The 9,889-nt window shown below is 41.9% G+C and overlaps 1 pseudogene; it reads left to right on the forward strand.

The window, feature by feature from the left end:
* The first annotated feature begins 4,193 nt into the window (after window positions 1-4,193).
* On the forward strand, window positions 4,194-4,832 carry LOC101353826 (rho-related GTP-binding protein RhoG-like; annotated as a pseudogene).
* The last annotated feature ends 5,057 nt before the right edge of the window (window positions 4,833-9,889 follow it).

Genomic DNA, 9,889 nt, shown 5'->3' on the forward strand with positions numbered 1-9,889 from the left:
GTCTCTTTTGAGATGTAAAAGAGATTAAACAAGCAAGCAAAAGAAGCAGAGATGGGGGAAGATAGATGTCACACCAAATGAAAATCATCAAGGAACCAAGGAACAAGGACTTGCCCCCAGAGCCCACAGAGAGAGAAAGCCTTCCCCTAGAGCCAGCACCTTGAATGCAGACTTCTAGCCTCCTAAATTGTAAGAAAATAAATTTATGTTTCTTAAAGTCACCCACTTGTGGTATTTCTGTTATAGCAGCACTAGAAAACTAAGACAGCCACTTATTACCATATATTATTGTTTGCCTTTTTTATATAGGTCCTGCCTTTGCCACAAGACTGTAAGCTTCTAGCATTCACAGACACCTTTTTACCCTTTTTTGAAGCCCTCCTAACAGTGCATTGGAGGAGACTTGTGGCACAGTGGTTAAGCACTTGGCTGCTAACTGAAAGGCCAGCAGTTGGAAACCACCAGCACTCTGCGTGAGACAGATGTGGCGGTCTGCTTTAAAGATTTACAGCCTTGGAAACCGTATGGGGCAGTTCTACTCTCTCCTATAGGGTCGCTATGAGTTGGAATCGACTTGATGGCATCAGGTTTGATTTGTTTGTTTGTATTTAGCAGTACATTGCACAGAGTGGTACTTGGATGTGGATAGTGGTGATGATGATAAGGGGAAAGCTGTGGACGATCCTTATGGGGACAGCATCATGCTAGATCCTCCAACTGAGACACACAAACTTTTCTAATATAGATGATGTACAGCCTATAATAATTGCCTTTCCCTTGTAATTCCTAACCTTCTCTCAGAGCCCCCAACCCTTTTAAAAAGCATTGTTTTTATTTTTAAACTTTTAAATTTCAAACATACACAAGTAGAGAAATTAGTATAATCAACATGTTGGCTGAACAAATGAGTGAATTATAGAAAACGGCCCCTCCACAAAATACCTGAAACTTTTGCTGAATCCTCCCCTTTATAGATACTTGGCTGCAAGTGTGTGTGTGTGGGGGGGGGGGTCTATGTAGGATATTGAGACTGCTTTGGCTTTTGTTTCAGATCTGGGATGTTCTCCTGTATTTCATCATCTAGGCCCTTAGCCATCAGTGTGATTTGAGTGCCCACTATCTGCAGATCATATATACCAGGGTTACTGGTAGATATAAACAAGTAAAAATTAGTGTAGATGCCTTTTCCTAGTTATAGAAATGAGGAGCTGAGCTTGGGGTGTAAAGTGGTCCTTGTGCCTGAGAGTTTTGCTGTTGTTCAGCAACTCCCTGAGCTTGCACTATTGCTCTGAAAGCAGTCACTTTGAGCAGAGATGTTGAACATCGGGTGGTATGTAGAGGAGGCTGGGAAGATGAGTTGCATAGGCAGTAATTGCTATGGGAATTCAGAGGAGAAAGAAATTAATCCAGACTGAGAAAGTCAAGGAAGACTATTCTTAAGGAATGTAGTGGTAACTTTGTCCTGTTTCCACTTACTTTGTGTGTTTGATCCTTATGCCTATATGAAAAAAGAGCTGATGGTCAGTGAATACCCTGGGGTGGTTTGCCTGCCAGAGAAGAATTAAGCTCTGGACTTCTTTTATTTTCTTTGTTTATTGTAGTTTAAGTGAAAGTTTACATTTCAAGTTAGTCTCTCATACAAAAATTTACACATACATTGTTATGTGACCCTAATTGCCCTCCCTATACTGTGACAGCATACACCTCCTTTTCAGCCCTGATTTCCCGTGTCCGTTCAACCAGCTCCTAACCCTCTCTGCCTTCTCATATCACCTCTGGACAGAAGCTGCCCGTTTAGTCTCATGTATCTACTTGAGCTAAGAAGCACACTCTTCACGAGTATCATTTTATGTCCCACAGTCCAGTCCAATCTTTGTCTGAAGCGTTGGCCTCGGGAATGGTTTTAGTTCTGGGTTGACAGAGAGTCTAGAGGCCATGATTTCTGGGATTCCTCCAGTCTCAGTCAGACCATTAAGTCTGGTCTTTTTACTGGATTTTGAGTTCTGCACCCCACCTTTCTCCTGCTCCATCAGGGACTCTCTGTTGTGTTCCCAGTCAGAGTGGTCATTGGTGGTAGCCAGGCACCATCCAATTCTTTTGGTCCCAGGCTGATGAAGTCTCTGGTTTATGTGGCCCTTTCTGTCTCTTGGGCTAATATTTTCCTTGTGTTTTTGGTGTTCTTTATTCTCCTTTACTCCAGGTGGTTGGGACCAATTGCTGCATCTTAGATGGCCACTTGCTAGCTTTTAAGACCCCAGACGCCACTCACCACAGTGGGATGCGTGCGAACATTTTCTTAATAAACTTTGTTATGCCAGTTGACTTAGATGTCCCCTGAAAGCATGGTCCCCAGACCCCAACCCCTGCTACTCTGTCCCTCAAAGTGATTGTATTCAGGAAACTTCTTAGCTTTGGTTTAGTCCAGTTGTGCTGACTTCCCCTTTAGTGTGTACTGTCCTTCCCTACACTTAAGATAATTCTTGTCTACTATCTAGTTAGTGAATAACCCTCACCCTCCTTTCCCACCCTCGTAACCATAAAAGAATGTTTTCTTCTGTGTTTAAACCTTTTCTTGAGTTCTTATAATAGTGGTCTTATACAATATTTGACTCTGGACTTCTTTTAGATGTGAGACCTGTTGCTAAAGAAGGCTTCTAGTTGGAGTGCCTTGCTGGTCAGAATTGGCTCTGTGTGGGGAGAGAGCTACCCCTAGTGGGCCTGTGTGAGGCATACTCTGAAAGGCAACTTTTCTTTACTGTGACCCAAAATGAGGTTGCTTTATTTATTTATTTATTTATTTTTTGCCTATGATATGGGCCTAATGTAGACCTTAGCTAAGAAGACAACAGGATGGGGTATGTATCTATTTACCCAAATTCCCAAAGTGAGAAATTAATTGATTCTCATTTTTTCCCCTGTAACCAATACATATATCTGACTATTTATCTTTTTTCCTGTATGTTCTGACACTTGAAAAAGTTAATGCTTTAAGGATCAGTTGTGAAATTAGAGCTGTAGTTAATAATTTAAAAAATGGAGGGCTTGGAGCCTAAATTGAGGATAGAACATTGACAGCATATTAATATGGGAGTAAAAACATGGGTGCTCATAGTAAACATGCTTCATGGATAACATCTATGCCATACTATTTACTCTCAGATACTTGATTAATGAAAAATGGATGAGAATATGGTGGTGTGATGACCTGTGATTTTATTTAGATAAGGTGGGAAGGGGATGAGACACCTGGTTTTGTCTAATATTGTAACCACATTACAGATTTTTTGCCTTCCCTGGTAGTAGAACAGTAGAATACTTATTATGAAATCATAGTAGCTTCTAACACTTAATGAGTACTTCTTGTATGGCAAGGACTAATTACACATACATTCATTCATCTAAATGTCAGGTTAAAAACTTGCCCAGGTTCACAGAGGTTAGGAAAAAAGTAAAACTGGTTTTTCAACCTAGGTGATTTGATTTCAGAGCCTGGACTCTTAAACACTTCTCTATATGTTTGAGTCTGACTGGTCTACCTTTCTCTCCAGTATTATGATGTCACTGTTTTTCAGTAATGGAGGTTCCTTTGCTGAGCATATAGCCACAGACCAAAAGTAAGAACCATATTTCTTTTGTTTCAACCTTGGGAACCTTCTTTCTGTATGAATGGTTTCTAATCTTTTTGGGCTCACAGCCTTTTTGAGACTCTGTTGAAAACTTTGGATCTTCTTTCCATAAAAATTCACCTATGCACATACACGTAATATTGCATACAACTTCAGAGGTGGCTTCTTGGATCTACTGAAGCCTATCCTCCAGCAGTCCATGGATTCCAGGGTAAGAACTCTTGCTTTATATAACCCTTCCCAGCTGACTCTGTTATGGCATTGAGGCGACAGGCAGTAGGGTTCTTACTCCTTTTCTTTCTCCTCAGAGAGAAATGTTTATAAAGCATAAATCCGTTGCCATCGAGTTGATTCCAACTCATAGCGACCCTATAGGACAGAGTAGAACTGCCCTATAGGGTTTCCAAGGAGCAGCTTGTGGATTTGAACTGCTGACGTTTTGGTTAGCAGCCTAGCTCTTAACCACTGCACCACCAGGGCTCCTTATAAAGCACAGTCTTCCTACATTAATCAAGTATCTTGTAATATTCTTTCTTTCTTTCTTGTACATAGGATTCCAAGGGAAGAATGCAGAAGATCAAATGTGTGGTTGTAGGAAATGGGGCTAGAGGTAAGACCTGCCTCCTCATCAAATTTTTACACAACAGATGCCTTTCCTGAGGAGTATATCCCCACTGTCTTTGACAACTATAGTGCCCAGACATCTGTGGATGGCCAGATAGTCACCCTGAACTTATGGGTCACACAACTGGACAGGAGGAATACGACCAATTTCAAATGCTTTCCTACCTCGAAGAGCAATATCCTTCTCATTTGTTTTTCGACTGGCAACCCATCATCTTATGCCAATGTGAGGCATAAATGGCACCTGGAGGCCTCCCATCATTGTCCTAATGTACCTGTTCTGCTTGTACATGCCAAAAGGGACCTGTGGAGTGACCTTGAGACAGTGAAGAAGCTGAAAGAGCAGAGCCTAGTGCCCACAATTCCTCAGCAAGGCACTTCCCTGGCTAAGCTGGTGGGGGCTGTGAAGTATCTGGAGTGTTCAGCCCTGATGCAGGATGGGGTTCAGGAGGTATTTTCAGAAGCTACCTGGGTTGTGCTTTACCTGGCCACAAAGAAGTGGGTCCTCTTATAGCTGCTGGGGTGCTACTTGGGGACTGCATCTAGGAAGAGTAAGAGGTGATTCCTCTGACAGCTTTTTACGATGCCAGTATGAGCCATTTCTCTCCCCTAGAAGTGTTAGACTCAAGTTATTTTGCTTTTGAAGGAATGAAGACAAGCTAGTTGGTACACGGCTGCTTTGAAGTTTGGTCTGAATCTTTTAAAGGAAGTTTGTGTGTGTGTGTGTCCCTCTCAAAGCAGTAAGAGGAGACTGTACTGAGTGCTGTTCTTTTCTCTCCTGGTCAGGCCATGACTAAGCAGAGCAGCCTAGTACCATTCTTTGTAGGCTTTTGCTTGTCTGCCTTTAAGTCTAATTTCAGCCTTTCTTGTTGTATTTACTATTGAGCAACTGCCTCACAGAAGGACAAGTTTCCCCCATTTTCAAATTGTGCCTTAAACTTTCTGATATACTAATTTTTGAAAACCATTTTATGTGTGATTCCTGAGTGTTCCCAATGTTAACATGTTCCTCCCATTCTTGAGACATTTTTGCAAAAATCGTTAAGCAGCATTTTCCAGAGTTCTGTAGGATGGTAATAAAAAGCAAAACAAGACCAAAACCCATTGCTGTCAAGTCAATTCTGACTCATAACGACCCTGTAGGACAGAGTAGAACTGCCCCATAGGGTTTCCAAGGCTGTAATCTTTACAGAAGAAGATTACCACATCTTTTTCCCATGGGGTGGCTGGTGGGTTCCAACCACTGACCTTTCGGTTAGCAGCCGAGTGCTTAACTACTGCGCCACCAGAGCTCCTTAGGATGGTAATAGATGTTCCTTAAAAGGGTCTGTGGTCAAATAAGCTTGGGAACCAGTGATTTAAATAAAATTCAACAGGTTACTTTACTGCAGGATTTTACAGCTTTTAATATGTATGCAACGTTTCCCAAACTTATTTCACTACTGACTTTTTTTTGTGTGTGTGTGGTCCCATGCAACACCTATTAAGAGCTCTGGTAACACAGTTTGAGAGATGCTGCGTTAAATGGAAACTAGGAATTTCCAAGGAGGAGGCCGTGAAAAAACAAAAAGCATAATGTCATCCTGTTCTTTTTGATGTTTCCCTCTTCATGCCTTTGAGACAAATGTTTACCACCTCATGGACTTGTTTCCTTGAAATCTTGTTGGTTCCCCTACTTTAGGAGATGGGATTTGGCACTTAATCAGGATGGTGCATTGGATGTGGGATCTGATGATCAGATCTACTATCAGATTCTCAGCACTATGGGCCTGGTGATTTGGGATTATCAGCCCCGCTCCCCACCCCTCGAAAAGCTGTGTCCCACTGAGATGTCTGTGTGGCCCTTTTTTCTCTCTGTCACTTTCTGCTTCAGGGAGAGACCACTCAAGGTTAACTCCCAAAATAAAACCAAATGGACAAAGAAACAAAATTTCCTGCTATTCATTTTCAGGGAATTCTGTTTTTCCCTCTGAGATTTTTCTTTTGCCTTCATTCCCTGAGTCACTGTAAGGGCTGCCTTGCTCTCTTCCTGTCCCTCCCTCCTCATACATCTTCCTGTGTGTGTGTTTGTTCAGCTGTGTGTCTTTTGAGGTTTTTTTTTTTTTTCAGTCAGGGCTTTGAACCTGTTTGTTCTTGTTTGAACCCCTGCTGAGAATTTGCATTTCTACCCCATATATACTGAATTAGAATCTACATTTTAACAAGATCCCTAGGTGATTCTTACGATAATTCTTGAGAACACTGCTCTACTAGTGGGTCTCAGAATTAGTCCCTAACCAGCAGCATTAACATCACCTGGGAACTTGTTAGAAATGCAAATTATCAGCAGGGGTTCGAACAAGAATGAACCAGTTCAGTTGCTCCAAGGGAGTTAAGGTATGTTGGATCCGTATCTCCAGACCAAGGGCCTGTTCTCTTAGTGGCTATATAGGGCTTCAGATTTTGTTGGAGTCACTCAGTTTGCCCTTGGGGCAGTAAGAAGTCAGATTCCATATCCCAGTGGGCCTGCTTCTCTTCCTGCCTCATATTTTTTTTACCTTCTTCATCTAACTTCACTGGATAGGGTTGCCAGATAAAATACAAAATGCCCCAATAAATTTGAATTTCAAATAAATAACAAATAATGTTTTAGTATTAATGTGTCCCATGCAATACTTGGGACATACTTATACTATTATTTGCTGTTTATTTGAAATTCAAATTTAACAGGATATCTTGTATTTTTATTTGCTAAATCTGGCAACTCTATTCCTGGAGAATCTGGCAGGGATTCTTTATGAGCAGTATGTTAACTTGAAGAGGGTGAGTGTGGCCCTCCTCAACTAAGGCCCAGTAGCACTTTGGAAAGTGGGGCTGCTATTATAGTAGTGTGGTGACTGTTGGAATCAACCACAGTCTATGGGCCTGTGTGCCCAATGCTCTTGTAGAGTCACTGTGTTTTCCCACAGGCAACCAAATGAAAGTACTTATTGCTCAAGTGTATTCTAGTCTCAGGATGTTCTGAATGACGCAGCCTAGGATGCTCACAGGACTTCGTGGTTGAAAGGGGCTATAATCATGGCTGTCAGTTGTGCAGCTGTCTCTGGGAACTTTCTGTTTAACTACTAAAATATTTTAAGTGATTTTTAATTTTTAAAAATAATTTATTGTAAAAATGCGTGGCAGAGACGTCTGACCTCCTCTAACCTTACAAGGTTGAAGGAGAATCAAGATCAACAACTCAAGGATGATTCCTATGAGACAGAGGTCAGACACAGCTCCTCTTTCCAACCTTTTTACCAATTCTAACACCAACCATCCCTCCCACGGCACTCTCTACTTCTCTGCTGGGTTCGATAATTCATTGCAATGGCCACACAGAACTCACAGACCATACTCACAGTTATAGGGTTTATTAGGGATGTAACAGGTTACAATTCAGGATCAGGACCAACCCAGGATACAGTTCTTGCATCACGTCAACCTCTTCACAGCCAGGCCCGCAGGCTCGGCCTCTGGCCTGCTTGGGCAAGTGTTACAAAGCTCTTTAGCTCCACCAATAAGTGCCTGGGGGTACCCCACTCTGCCAGCAAGCTTCAGCCTGAAGGTGCTCAGCTCTCTCTCTCCACAGGAGTCAGCACACCCACTGTAACTGCCTTACTCCATGGGCTAGGAAGCTCACTGCGCCGTCTTGCGCCGGTCTCCTGGTTTTGCTGCTGCCGCTTCTCTGCCACTGCTTCTCACTGTCTTGTCTCATGTCTGGTGTTACAGATCTGTCTCCTGGGTCTAGGAGGTTCTCAGTGTAGGGACTTCAGGTCCAAAGACGTGCTCTGCTCCCGCATTTTCCTCTTGGTGGTAGTCAAGTCCCCCCTTTCTGCCTCTGGGATGGCTCATTTTAAGCCTAGCAGGATGGCAAAACTGACCAATTCCCTCGTTAGGGTTCCATACACCTTATTTGCATGGTCCCACCCCCCGTAAGGGTGCCATGCACCTTATTTGTATTACTAGCAAGCTGTCCAATCCCCTTGGTGGGCCATAAGTACCTTATTTGCATAGTCCCACCCAATCATTTGGTGGAAGTTACAAGACCATGGTGAGAAAGGCCATATAAAAGTGATCTACCACTCCACATTTATTTTATTCTTTTTTGTTGTTGTTGACAATGTACACAGCAAAACATATACCAATTCAACAGTTTCTACATGTACAATTCAGTAACATTGATTCCATTCTTCAAGTTGTGCAACCATTCTCGCCCTCCCGTTTCGGAGTTGTTCCTCTCCCATTAATGTAATTCCCCTTAAGGTTCCTATCTAATCTTTCATGTTGTTGTTGTCAATTTGATCCCATATGGATAGGTCTTAAAAGAGCATAATGCTCAAGGCAGATATTCTTTACTAGTCAAGCTAAACTGTGGTTTGGTTTTAAGAAGACTTCAAGGGATATTTTTGGTTTAAGGTTTAAAGATTATCTCAGGGCAATAGTTTCAGGGGTTTATCCACCCTCTGTGGCTCCAGGAAGTCTGGATTCTATGAAAATTTGAAATTGTGTTCTGCATTCCTCCCTCCCCCCCATTTTTATCAGGATTCTTTTATGAGATCTTTGATCTAAATGTTCAGTAATGGTGGCTGGGCACCATCCAGTACTTCTGGTCTCATGGCAAAGGAGGCAGTTGTTCATGAAGGCAAAAAGCCACACGTTCCATTTCCTCCTATGCCTGACTCTTCTTCTTCCTCTGTTGTGCCTTGGATGGCCAGCTTGCAAGCTTTTAAGACCCAAGACAGTACGAAATGAAATAGGCAGTAGAACAGAAGCACTAAACACATTATTAGGCTAATTAACAGGGATGTGCCATGAAACCATGACCCTAAATCTCCAAACCAAGGAACCAAATCCCATGAGGTGTTTGGTTGTACATAAAGCCTCAGCAGCTACTATTTTTTTTGTCATGTTGTAAATATACCACTCAACTTCTGCCAGTTTAATTTTTTACAGGTGTACAAATTATTGACAGAATTTATATTAATTGGCTGTGCAACTGTACCCTTAATCAATATAATTTTTCCATCCCTGTAAACTGAAACTCAGTACTCCATAAGCAATAACTACCCCCCCTCCTTTCCACCACTGGTAACCACTAATCAACTTTGGTCTCTATACTGTTGCCTGTTCTTGTCTTTTTATATAAGTAAGGTCATGCAATATTTGTCTTTTTGTGATTGACTTGTTTTAGTCAGCATAATGTCTTCAAGGTGGCTTTTAATAGTGCCTCCTGCTCTCCTTTTGCCTGCAAAATCCACATATGTAAGCCCGGGTTTTGTTTGGGCAAATGCGTTTCCTCTAATAAATGGAGGTGTGATCCCCAAGTTTGAGAGAGTGGGAGTCCTATTTGTATTCGGCTGATCTGATGATTCTGAGCATACACTGACATCTTGATTTTTATATTTAAAAGGAATTTGTATGAAGATCAACATGCTAATATTACTTTTATTCATAATTGAATAGTAGTAAAACTTTTCTGATTTTACTGGGTCTGTTGCTGTCTTAGGTTGGGTTCTCTAGAGAAGCAAAACCAGTAAAGTGTATAAATATATATGTACAGAGAGATTATATCAAGGAAACAGCTCACGTGATTGTAGAAGCTAGAACGTCCCAAGTCC

The sequence above is a fragment of the Trichechus manatus genome, unplaced genomic scaffold, assembly GCF_000243295.1.
Source record: "Trichechus manatus latirostris isolate Lorelei unplaced genomic scaffold, TriManLat1.0 scaffold00070, whole genome shotgun sequence".
NCBI classification, from domain to species: domain Eukaryota; kingdom Metazoa; phylum Chordata; class Mammalia; order Sirenia; family Trichechidae; genus Trichechus; species Trichechus manatus.